This window comes from Coffea arabica, chromosome 3c (assembly GCF_036785885.1).
Source record: "Coffea arabica cultivar ET-39 chromosome 3c, Coffea Arabica ET-39 HiFi, whole genome shotgun sequence".
NCBI classification, from domain to species: domain Eukaryota; kingdom Viridiplantae; phylum Streptophyta; class Magnoliopsida; order Gentianales; family Rubiaceae; genus Coffea; species Coffea arabica.
Genome location: NC_092314.1, coordinates 6,611,453 through 6,623,631, shown reverse-complemented (window position 1 = coordinate 6,623,631; position 12,179 = coordinate 6,611,453). Strand labels below are relative to the sequence as shown.

Here is a 12,179-nt window from a genome sequence, read left to right as displayed (position 1 = left end):
GGGGAGGAAGCGGGTCGCTCCCTACCTTCCAATCCATTGCAGCCGCTAGTGTCTGCAGCCCTTATCCCACCCATCATGGGAGAAGAATAAGAGAAATACGATATTGCCCGTATAATCCTTTATACGCCTATTATCCAATACTCAATATAATCCAACCTATAAATCATCAATAAAATAGGACAGACGTACTTAAACAAGCTCACTAACATAATTTGGCTGGTCAATGGCACCGTAGGCGAAATTAATGATGGATACATACATACATATATATATATATATAAATCAAGTACAAACATGATAGACGAAAGCCTGCTCACTCATTATGTACAACTACTGATCAAGGTGCAGTCCATATTTGTGTTAATAACGAAAATTTTATTTTATTTTTTTGTAACAATTAATTTCGAAGAATATAGTTTTACACTTTTAGGATTAGTTTGTAGGAGAAGTGATGGAAATTTTTTATAAAAAAAAATACATTACTACAATTATGGTAGCTATCAGTATAATTTAAAATTCATAATTACACAAAATAAAGTATATATCTTTTTTGGAATATGGTAAACTACCATGTAATGTGATAGTAAAAAGGTAATTCAAACGATGACAAAGTTAAGAACACCACACGGGTCTCCGGGCATTGCATGTAGTAACATAACATTAAAACGATTGTTTCAAAATAGGCCAATAGCGGAAGGGGGAAAAAAAGTTTGCGTATGGATATTTTCTTCCCCTTTGTGTAGTTGTGTCAATTGTTATACTTTTATTATGTAATGACAAAACATTAATAGTTAGTAGAAAACGTATTTTGACGCCAGTCCCTACCAGTATAAATAGGGCTTATGTCCTTATGCACCCAGTAGTAGGACTACTAATTGGATTTTATGAGATGGGTTCTGGCAAACCCAAGTTCGGAACAAAAAAAAAAAAAAAAAAAAGTTGAATGTTTGAGTTTTTAAAATATTGGGGTTTGAGTTCAGGCTATGAGGCCCACACTCACTGATTTATCGGAGGTTTCGGGCTTACTTCGGGCTCTCTTGATACAATTAATGGACAATTATGTATATTAGTGCTCAATGCACATCCTATGTGTGTGCAATCAAAAAATACATAACATTTAATGTCATATATTTTACATTAATTTTTTTTAACTTAAGCAAACTTTAATCTTTTAAATTTTTTCATAAAATAATTTTATATTAGTTGTTATAATACTTAGGGATAATTATGTTGAAAACATACACTTAAATGGTTAAAAGTGAAAATAGTCATGAGTAGTTATAGGTAGTTAAAGTAAAAATAGTTTTTATAATAGCAAAAAAGGAAGTTTATAAAGTGTTAACCCCAAACTAGGGGTGGGTACGGGTCGGGTACCCGACCAGCACATAATTTAGTTAATCCGATCCTAATATATCGGATCAACTATTTTGCGACCCTAATCCACTCCTAATGTCTCTGGGTACCCAACCTAAAAAAAAAAAAAAACCTACTTTCCACTAAAAAAATTTGATTTCCAATTAATATCAACCTATTTTCCAATATAAAAAAACCTGCTTTTCAATTAATATTAGTAGAGATATTGTAATCAAAATCCATACATCACCATTTTCACACACTGCAACCAACAATCAAACCAATCTCATAAATTTAGTACATATTAGAATTATAATATCTAATACATAAAATCAAGTTTCATGATAATTTGAATACATCGACATTCTCACACATTTCATCCTTCTATAACACAACAAATACAAGGATAATAAGCATTTGGCAACTTGCCCCAACTTCCTTAAGGATGTTATGGTACAAGACTGCATCTCAGATGAGCAGACTATAGAATCAAGTCCGGAAAAGAATTGAACAGAACTGATTACTTTTGGAGAAAGTATAAGCAAAATTAGTTTGAAAAAATCTTCCCTAACTTCCTTACATCTTTGGAATCGATGGAGGTAGAATAAAAATAAAAAAGATAAAAGGGATGAAAAATTTTTATGATAGAGTTTCACAAAATTTTCTTCATTTGGTTCAAACTTCACCGAGAATTTTCGCTTTCTTCAAACACAATGAGCAGAGTCGAATCATATGGGATTAGAATGTGAGGCTACGAGCCACTTCACTTACACTTAGAATTTAAAATTATAAATCATAAATGACTCCTAATTTTTTAATATTTATATAATATACCCTGCGAGTCGGGTATCCACGGGTTTTATTTTTCTAATCCGTATCCGTATCCCTTTTTTTGCGGGTATCCGATCCTCATCTGCCCCACCAAGAAAAATCGGATCGGATATCCTATTTTTCTGGATCAAGTCGGATCGGATTCATCGGGGTTTCAGAACGACGGATTTTTTGCCCACGCCTACCCCAACCCCTTCCTCAGGCTTTATATATAGTATAGATAATATTATATATCATTATAAAATTATACAAATTAAAAACTAGATAATGTATTAAACACATAACATATATTTATCTAAATAATTATTTTTGCTTGGCTTTTATTGAATCAGCCCAATGAAGCTCAAACTGGACCAATTACAAGTAAATTGGACTCGTACTTAGGTCCAAACTCTATCTCTCTGCCTGGCTGTTAAAGGGAGTGGGTTCGGCTCCAAAACTTTCAGGCCAGCCAGGCCTGGGTCGGAATAGTCCGGGCCTATCTGATTGTCCTCATGAGCAGCCAGTAGGCAGGTGACTTCGATTCGACTGTGGTTTATCTCAGGAGTCTCTCTCCCTCTAGTCTTGGACCCAAGAAGAAGAAACAGGGGTTTCGACGGTCAAATAAGTAATCAACAGTTTGTTGGACTTGATTTGGCATCGGTTTGTCGTCGTTATTGATATTCTTTTTTGTTGTACCTGGGAACTTTCACTGCTTATCAATGGAGCCGGTACTCCTAACACCTCTTAATCTTATTGAAAATCAACCTTTTTCTACATCGCGTGGAAATATTTACTTCAAGATTTTCTATGCACAAAGAATTTTAAGTTTTTAATCAATTTTGTTTGGATTGAGATAATTTCAGATAAAATAATTTGCGTCATAAATTCCAATCACCTTTTTATCTTACATACACCACATCATAAAAAGTGCACAGTAATTATCTCAAATAAATCATCCAAATAAATTTCTATCCAAACAACCTATAAACTACTCTTTTACGATCCTCCACTTGGGATTTCCTATACTTTTCTTTTTGTTTATATGTTGGCCAAAACATTTACGAAATGCAATGTTTCATAATCTTGTTCTTTAATTGCTTGGGATGTAATATGTCACTTATCTCCCCTTTGTCTTGTTTGTGATGAGAAGGGTGACAAGATCTTTACCAGGCCTTGATAGGGCTGGAGCTGAACCAAGTAGCTCGGCTCGAGCTCGCGAGCTACTTGGTCAGCAGCTCGAGCTCGAGCTCGGTTGATCAAGTTCGATCTCGAGCTCGAACTGCTCGTTAGAGCTATCGAGTCGAGGTCGATTTTAAAAATATGATACTCGAGAGTTCGACGAGTTCTATCGAGCTTTTTATAATATATATTTTAATTTTTATTATTGTGAAATGTCAATAATATCCTTTATTTAAAATTATATATAATATATTAATTTTTGTTACTTGAGCTTGATTAGGCTTGATTGAGCTCGAATAAATTCGATTGAACTTGAATTGAATTAATTACATTTAATTAAACTCGAACTCGAGTTCCACAAATTGATGTCGAGCTCAAACTCGTCAAGTTTTGAGCTCGAATTTTAAAAGCTTGACGAGCTCGAGCTCGAGGTTAATTATTTACTACTCGAGCTCGACTCGACTCGACAGCAGCCCTAGGCCTTGATGAGGAAGTAATGATTGAGCGCGCCCTCTTGCACGATGACAAAGTTGAATTTGTTGAACGGATAATAATGAGTTGCCTTCTGCCATTTAACCCAAGCTAAAGCGCGCTCCCGTTTGTTTTCAATTTCTTCAAAGCCTCGTCAAGAGTGAAAAGTCAAAACCCCACCAAAACTCAATGTGAGATTCTGAACCTGGTTAATGCCTAATAGATGAATCACACGATCGTAGGCCTTTCTTCTGCTTACATGGACATTTTTCATTTTTTGTAAATGAAATCCCGAATAAGAGCAAATGACACAAATAGTCCCTCAACTGTTTTAGTAAAGTCAAGATATTCCCCTAACTTTGTTCTTAGCCAGTTTCATCGTTCAACTATTTTGTTGTAATGAATTGGATCCTTATCTGGCTAAACCACCTAATTAGTAATATCTCTTTGCCAATGATTAATGACCGTCAAAGTGAGGGCAAAATAGAAAAACTACCAACAGCCCTTCTTAAAATTTAAAAAATGGCGAAATTACAAAGAAATTGGATTAAATTGACACTAAAAACTTGGTGCTTTTTTTAGTAAAAATTCTATATAAAGCCTCAAATTTTAAACTCAATCTCATTTAGATTCTGAAATTATATCAGTCAAAATCTGAAATTATTTCAGTCAAAATCGTGTTTTTTTCTACACGCAAGCTATCACAAATCAATGATCAATGAAAACAAATTAAAGAAAGTAAGGTATTACACAAGTGCTGAAATTTTTGTTTAAGCTAAGTCTTGTGCTTTATAAAGCAATATCGTGACTGTTATATTGGCTTCTTGAAACATTGGAAGGTCCGGGAATAAGGCAATAGGTCATTAATAATGAAAAATACATACAATAAGGAGATGCATAATACCAAGTTACAAACTTCTTTATTTTGGTTAGGGGTGGCAATTGGATCAAAAAACGGGTTAGCGGATCAGGTCAAGATCCGGGTATAACAGGAGACCCATTGAACCGAACACAACCCGTTAACCCGCGACGAGTCAATATGCCTGACCCGAATACGAAATTTTTAGGTTGGCGGATCACCCGAATGATCCAAAACATAATTTTAATTTACTAATTTACCGCTATAATTTCTAACAGAATCAATTCCGCACAAGACTAATTACATAATCAGTAATAAAAATCTCAATAAAACAATCTCAAACCAGATCTGAAATAAATTAAAACACTGTAAAAATGTTTATCCCAAGTCAGATATGAAATAAATTAAAACACTTTAACAGTAGAAAATAATGTTATACATCATTTATCCAAATATAACAATTCCAACTTCACACAAGTTAAACAAAATCGTTTAGGATCAAGTGGTGAATGCCTTTGGGGGAAAAAAAAAGAATAACTTAGTTTAGTCAGATAAAATATTTTTTATATTTATTAAATTATTTTTAATTCATAAACGAGTTACTAAATCAACACATGGGTGACATGAATTCCACTTATTTTCTTTTTGAATTCATCTAGTTCGACCCAATTCTAACCCTAACTAGCGAAGTCTCAACCCAAATCTATTAATTTTGTGTTAGGTTCAGCTCATGCCAAAAATTACCATCCCTAATTTTGATCATTCATTTTGAATCTTGAAACCTAGTCATCAAATCAAGCATAACTGTTTTTCAAATTGTCACGCTGTGAAGAATCAATGTCTCAACAATTACTCCAGTCCCAAAACCAATGAACACACCCCATTCTAAGCCTTCATTGACTGAGGCCTTTCTCATGTCATCAAGAATGAACAAGACACATGTATTTGACACATACCCATGCTCACTTAGCACGCCTTGTGGCACGTGGCTTTCCAGGTTTTATAGCCAGTTGTTCTTCCACTTGATCCAAAATTGCAGGCCCACCCAATGGCGGAGTTAGGAATTAACTTTGGGGGAGGGGCGAGTCTATAGCAATGAAAGTGAAATATATTTACAAAAAAATAATGTGAACATATATACCACAAGATTAGAAACAAACTTATATAGAATGAAAATTACTTATACGCTTCACATATACGAAAATATCATCATATTTACAAATCTATTTGATTGTGTGGGACATATGAAATTGTGCACGACGACTTTTAATTTTATCAAAGTCATCAATGATTGAATTTATATCAAAAGTTCTAGCAATTTCTTTCTCAATATACATTATCATAGAGTTAGCAAGAAAGTCTTCCTCCATCCTAGAATGCAAGCAAGCCTTGATAATTTTCATAGCAGAAAATGCACGCTCTGTTGTAGCTGTTGAAACAGGAAGAGTCAAAATAAGACGAATCAATCTATCAATAAGAGTATAGCACATTGACTTTCTTGTCTTTGCTAACACTTGGCACAACTCCTGAAGTGATGACAAATTTTGAAGCTGAGAATTACAGGAAAACTCAATCTGGAAAAGCTCTAATTGAGTTCTTAAGTGTAACTTCTCTTGATCTGTGAAGTCAGCTGAATAAAACTTGTTTGCAAGTTGACACAAATTTGTTCAATATTGAAAGCCTGAAAATTATCTTTTGGGTGCAATGCTGAACTAAGAATAAGCAACTCTATTACATTTTCCTTAAACCTATTCTTCATTTCAAGTATTTGACAATCAACCGTTGCCAAAAATACATCAATCCTGTAGTGATGCTCCATGGTAATTGGATAATTTTGTTTTCGAATTCTTCCTCGACCTGCTTTATAAATGACATTCATATCAGACATCTCTATATTTCGTGAATCACAAAATATCTTTACATTGGTGAACAATTCATTCCATCCATTATCTCTGTAACTTTGAAGTCGATCCTTTGTTACTGAAACCAATTTAAGGGCATTCAAAATATCTTGAGATTTGCATTGTAAAGCTTGAGAAAGTACTTGTGCAAATCCTAAAATGTCCCTCATCATATGCATAACAAGAACAAAATCAAAGGATGTCATGAAATTGTAAACTCTGTCAGCTTCACTTCTTTGAGTTGATGTATTTCCATAATTGATAACATCAATTAGGACAAAGCAAATGTCTTCATATTCTATGAATAAGTTACAGATAGAACTAAAATGAGACCCCCATCTTGTAGTCCCTAGCCGTTTTAAGGTACCAATCTGATTCTGACCCCTACCAGTCTCAAGTTCATCAATAGCAATCAATTCAGCAATTCTAGTAGCTCTAGCAACTCTCAGTTGGTCCACACGTTTGCAAGAAGATGAAATTAAATTTATAAGAATAGATAAGTATGTAAAGAATTGTTCCACAGGAATTACCTCTTGAGATGTTGCTACCAATGTTAATTGCAGTCGATGAGCAAAACAGTGAATATAATATGCATAGGGGCACTCCTGAATAAATAATGCTTGCAGTCCATTCCATTCTCCACGCATGTTACTAGCTCCATCATATCCTTGACCATGAATGTTTTGCACACTAAGATTATGGCGAGAAAGGACGTCACATATCTCCTTCTTCAAAGTCAAGGAACTGGTTTCGTGCACATGAACAATGTCAAAAAATCTCTCTCGAATATAGCCTTGCTTGTCCACAAATCCAAGAACAATAGCCATTTGCTCTCTTTTTGATCTATCTTGAGCCTCATCAACAAGTATAGAAAATTTTGAATCACTAATCTCCTCTCGAATATACTTTTGTATATTGCTCGACCAAATGGACAATATCTCCCTTTGGATCGTAGGAGAAGTATAAGATGCATTTCGAGGAGCATTATCAAGGACCACAGCAGCCACTTTTTCATTATAAGAAGACACATGCTTGATCAACTCAATAAAATTACCTCAATTGTTAGAATCTAAACTTTCATCAAGACCCCTAAAAGCCACCGCTTGAAATGCACACCATTTTGCAACATCTATGGAAACTTGAAGTTGCAACCGATTTTTTGCAACCATCTCAGAATTTTGCTTCTCAATAATTTTATCAAGATGTTGCAATGAGTTTCCCAAATCATGATAGCATTGCATTGCCACTTTGTGTGATGAGTTAGGATCTTTTCCAATGTGATTTAAAAAAGTGCAATTTTTTCCATCATTTACCTTCTTCCATGATCTAAATCCACTAGTTGTGAATGTCATTGATCTAAAACGGTCCGTTGGCTTGGAAAAAAGTGAGCAAGGAAGACAAAATGCAGCATTCTTTGTTGGAGAAAATTCCAACCAATCTGAAAACAATTTATACCAAGAGAAAAGGAAACGTCAGCCCTTCTTGTGAACAACCATTGATTCAATCGGAAGCTCAGGTTGGTATGGCCCAAACTTAATATATGCTCTCCGTACCTCATCCTTTTGATGCTCTAGATATTCCCAAATGGATTTTCGCTTTCCAGGATCACGTTCTATGGATAAAATATCAAACTCTAATGATTCAGCTCTACAAAATTTCTTTTTTTGATGCTTAGGAGAAGAATCACGAAGAGGACAAGGAGTTTCACCACTTCCACTTGGTTCTAGACGTCTTTTCTTGAAAAAAGAATCAATTGTCCTGTTGGCCATTACCACTATATTTGCAACGAAACAACAACCTGTAACCGAAATAAAATTGATTGAGAAATGCTGGTTATGGCATATAGAGATGGGAATTTGACCAATGCAAAAGACTGGTTTCCCTAATTCCCTTACAAATTTCGGCCATTCAGCCTGACTAAAAAGCCTAGCCATCACCCAAGGAAGCCAACAGGATTCTCAAAATAAAATTAGTATGAAAATTGGAAAAGGAAACCAGTCTCAGAATCAACTAAAATAAATGCTTATCACCCGAATTCAGAAGGCCAAGTACAAAAAACAATACAAGTCCCTCTCGAGCAATTCATCAAGCAACTGGCGGGCAAACTTTTTACACCCACATTTCACTAAATAAATGCAATGTCAAACTAACCTAGTAAATGGTAATAGCTTGAAATTTCAGAGCTTTTGGTACATCCAGTTTCAAAGCCACGCGTTTCAACTTTTGCAGAAAAATTCGGGTGAGAACTGAGAAGTTACAATCCTCTGCCACAAAAAAAAAAAACTGGAGATCAAAGAGGGAATTGAAGTTGGGAGTTGAGAGTTGAGAGTTGAGGCTTTTCTGTAAGAAGGAAATAAGAGGTGAATTGGTGAAAAACGGCAATTGTGAAGTTCAGAAAATAGTATGTAAGTTATTTGGACCAAGTCTGTTATTCTCCGTTAAGAAAATAGTGACAATTCTCTGTTATTTGGACCAAGTCCAAATAACTTTCAAACATTATTGCTTGGGCCCTTGGGGGGGCAAAGTGAATTTTTTGATCAATTTTTGGGGGGGCAAAACATAATAATAAAAAAATTTTTTCTTAGAAATTTTTTTTTTAACAATTGGAGGTGGGCGGTTGCCCCCGGCCCCTGGGCCCATCAAGATGTGCAATCCAAAACACTGAGTTCAATCAGAAATACCAAGAGGCTCAAATGCTTCTCTCATGCACTGTTCTTCGAGATAAATCCGGGAACATCCTTGAGAAGATTAAATGGAAGCCCAACCTCATGTAGATGGCCATCAATAGCACTGTGACTATCAGGAGAATAGTTTGGGCTGCCAACACAATCTAAAAAAAGGGCCGGTCAACTCCAACAACAGGGTCAGCACCAGTTATGAGTGCTCCTGTGCCATCTCCGAGCAAGGCCTGAGCAACAAGACAATCCAAATGCGTGTCACTTGGACCACAGAAGGTAACTGTAGTGATTTCTGATTGAACAACTAGGACGCCAGCATTTTTGTTGTTGTCGGTAGAGGTGGCAAAATGGGCGGGATGGGCGGGATTTGCTTGGGTTTGAGATAGAACCGAGTTATATGGGTTTGGGTTCAACCTTACCCATATGTGTTTCGGAACTAACTTGGGCGGGATCACTTTGGGATGGGTTTAGATTGATCCCGCCCAATACCCAAATCCATTTTCTACATATTTTTTTCCTTTAATTCATTTTTTATATAATTTTAATATTTTTGATTTATTAAATTTCTTTTAGTTTTATTAAATAAACATGCAAGTGCTTTATACTCAAGATTCCCACCAAAAATTGGATTAACAAATAAAGGAAAAGATAGATATACAGCCATATTCCAACATATATCAAGATGGCCAAGGTCCTTAGGATGTTGAATATTTATCCTCATCATTGTCCAAGGATGACAGGTCTAAACTGACTGAAATGTTGAAAATTCTTGTGGATAATGACTAGGAAGATTATTAGATTATATTCGCTGGTATGACTATAAAAATTGTTAAAGATAATTTTTGAATCTAAGACTCCGTTTGGATTGGCTATTTTTTCAAAAAATAAGTTTTTCAAATACAATGTTATAGTAATATACAATAACTCAAGAAACATTCCATGCATATTAGTATATCAAATATTTCAAAAAAATTTTATAGTAAAAATTTTTTATATACACTACTACAATAAAATATTTCAAAAACGCCCCCCAAAAACAACTAATCCAAACGGAGCCCTTGCTATTTGAGCCCAATGGGTACCCAAGTATTTCCTACCCTTTCCCATTCATTATTGGGTATAGTTGGGATGTGTCCCAACTTAAACCCAATACCAAATTATAATACCCATTCCGCCCAAAGTTCCTTTGGGCATGGGTAGCCCATTGGGACTTGGGACAAATTGCCAGCTCTAGTTGTCGGTCAAGTCCTTGGCTAGCCGGAGAACCGTTCCACCCACAAAACAGTTCTATTGGTACATCATGAAGCGCTTGACCGATGGGCAGAGGCCCAAAAGCTTAGTGAGCTAACAGTCCGCTCCAGGCATGTCTTCCCCACTAGTGGTACAAAAAACTAAATGGGTAATCCCATATCGTGATTTGCTTTTTGGGTGCTTCTTTCTACTGAAATCGATAAACTTAGCATCTAAGCTAATTTCACAGAAGAACCCCAAAAGACGTTAACTTTTTGGGATGCTTCTTTGCAGCAGTTTTGGTACTTCAACAACCACCATGTCTCACCTGGCATCCAATGAGGGTGCTATGTAAGCACAAATATTGGGGTTTTCCTTCAAGATTTCCTCTGTCAAGTAAATGTAACAATTGATGACGTTTTGACCAAAAAAAAAAAAATACATGTAACAACCGTCGAGTTTTGTCTCACCACCAAAAATGGATTAAATTTCTCTTTGAACTATAGGTCGAAAATTCGAACATCACTTGTGGTAAAAAAAAAGAAAAAAATCTACCATTTGATCTAATCGAATCTGTATACTTAATATTATTGTTGTTCACTTGTAGTAAAAAAGAATCCATCATTTGGTCAAGTCAAATCTGTATACCTAATGTTATCGTTGTGGTAACACTTTTTGATCATGGATCTCTCACCTAAAAGTATAGTAAAATAAAAATCCATTAGTATTAATTTGGATAGTCTAAACTTCTTTTTCCACAAACCAATTAAGCAATTATAATGTCATATTTGAGCAGTTCGAAGAAGTCTATTAGTGGCATGAACAAAATTTTACCTACTTGGCACAAATTTTAATTTCCGTCATCACCTGATTATGAAGAAAATTTTGAGTGGAACTAACACCATGAATATAGAATACATTGACGTGAAATTATTATTTCTTGACATGAAAGTTTAGCCAAGCAGTAAGCAAATTCTTAGGGTTTTTATTGTTTTTTAAATTAGATTTAGACGAATAATTCATCTCAGTCAACCGCACAAGTATGCAGCAGAAAGTGCGCGAAATTTGCAAACTCCAATTTTGTAAAACTACAAAAGCCTATAAAACCCTGAATATATCTTAATTTCAATTGTACCTTCCTTCCGATGATCTTTAACCCATTTTTGGATGAATATGGTACAATCTCAATCACACACTCGTCAAATACATGTTTCATACATAATATTACTTGTTGGCCATGAATAAGCAACGAGCATGAGAAAGAAACCTTTGTTTAAATCATACATTGGATTTTTTGGCACGAAATACATATTTATCTCTTCTTCAACGTTGTTGCATGATTATTTACATTGTCTCTGTCTTGTTCTTTAGAGTCATCTATGCATTAGTTAAGTTACTGAAGTTAAAAAGTATTTTGGGTAATTGAGTAACCCTACATTATGTTGAATAAATAGTTCAGCAACTCTAGCATAAGACTCAATGCAGCAAGTAGAATAATTCTACACACTTGAACCAATGTTTTTGTGATTATGAATGCATTCCTGATCACTTCGTGTAGCGAGAGATGCAGGCCAGTTTAAAAACAACAAAAAGAAAAAGAAACCATATTTGCCTTAAAAAAGACTTTTAAGGTTGATTAATTGGTGGAGAAAGAAAGGTAAGCTGAGGTTTAGGTGATAGCAGCTAATATTGATG

At 35.0% G+C, this 12,179-nt stretch overlaps 1 pseudogene; it reads right to left on the bottom strand.

Moving 5' to 3' along the window:
* Positions 1–5,486: 5,486 nt before the first annotated feature.
* On the bottom strand, positions 5,487–11,206 carry LOC113735467 (chalcone synthase-like; annotated as a pseudogene).
* Positions 11,207–12,179: the final 973 nt, after the last annotated feature.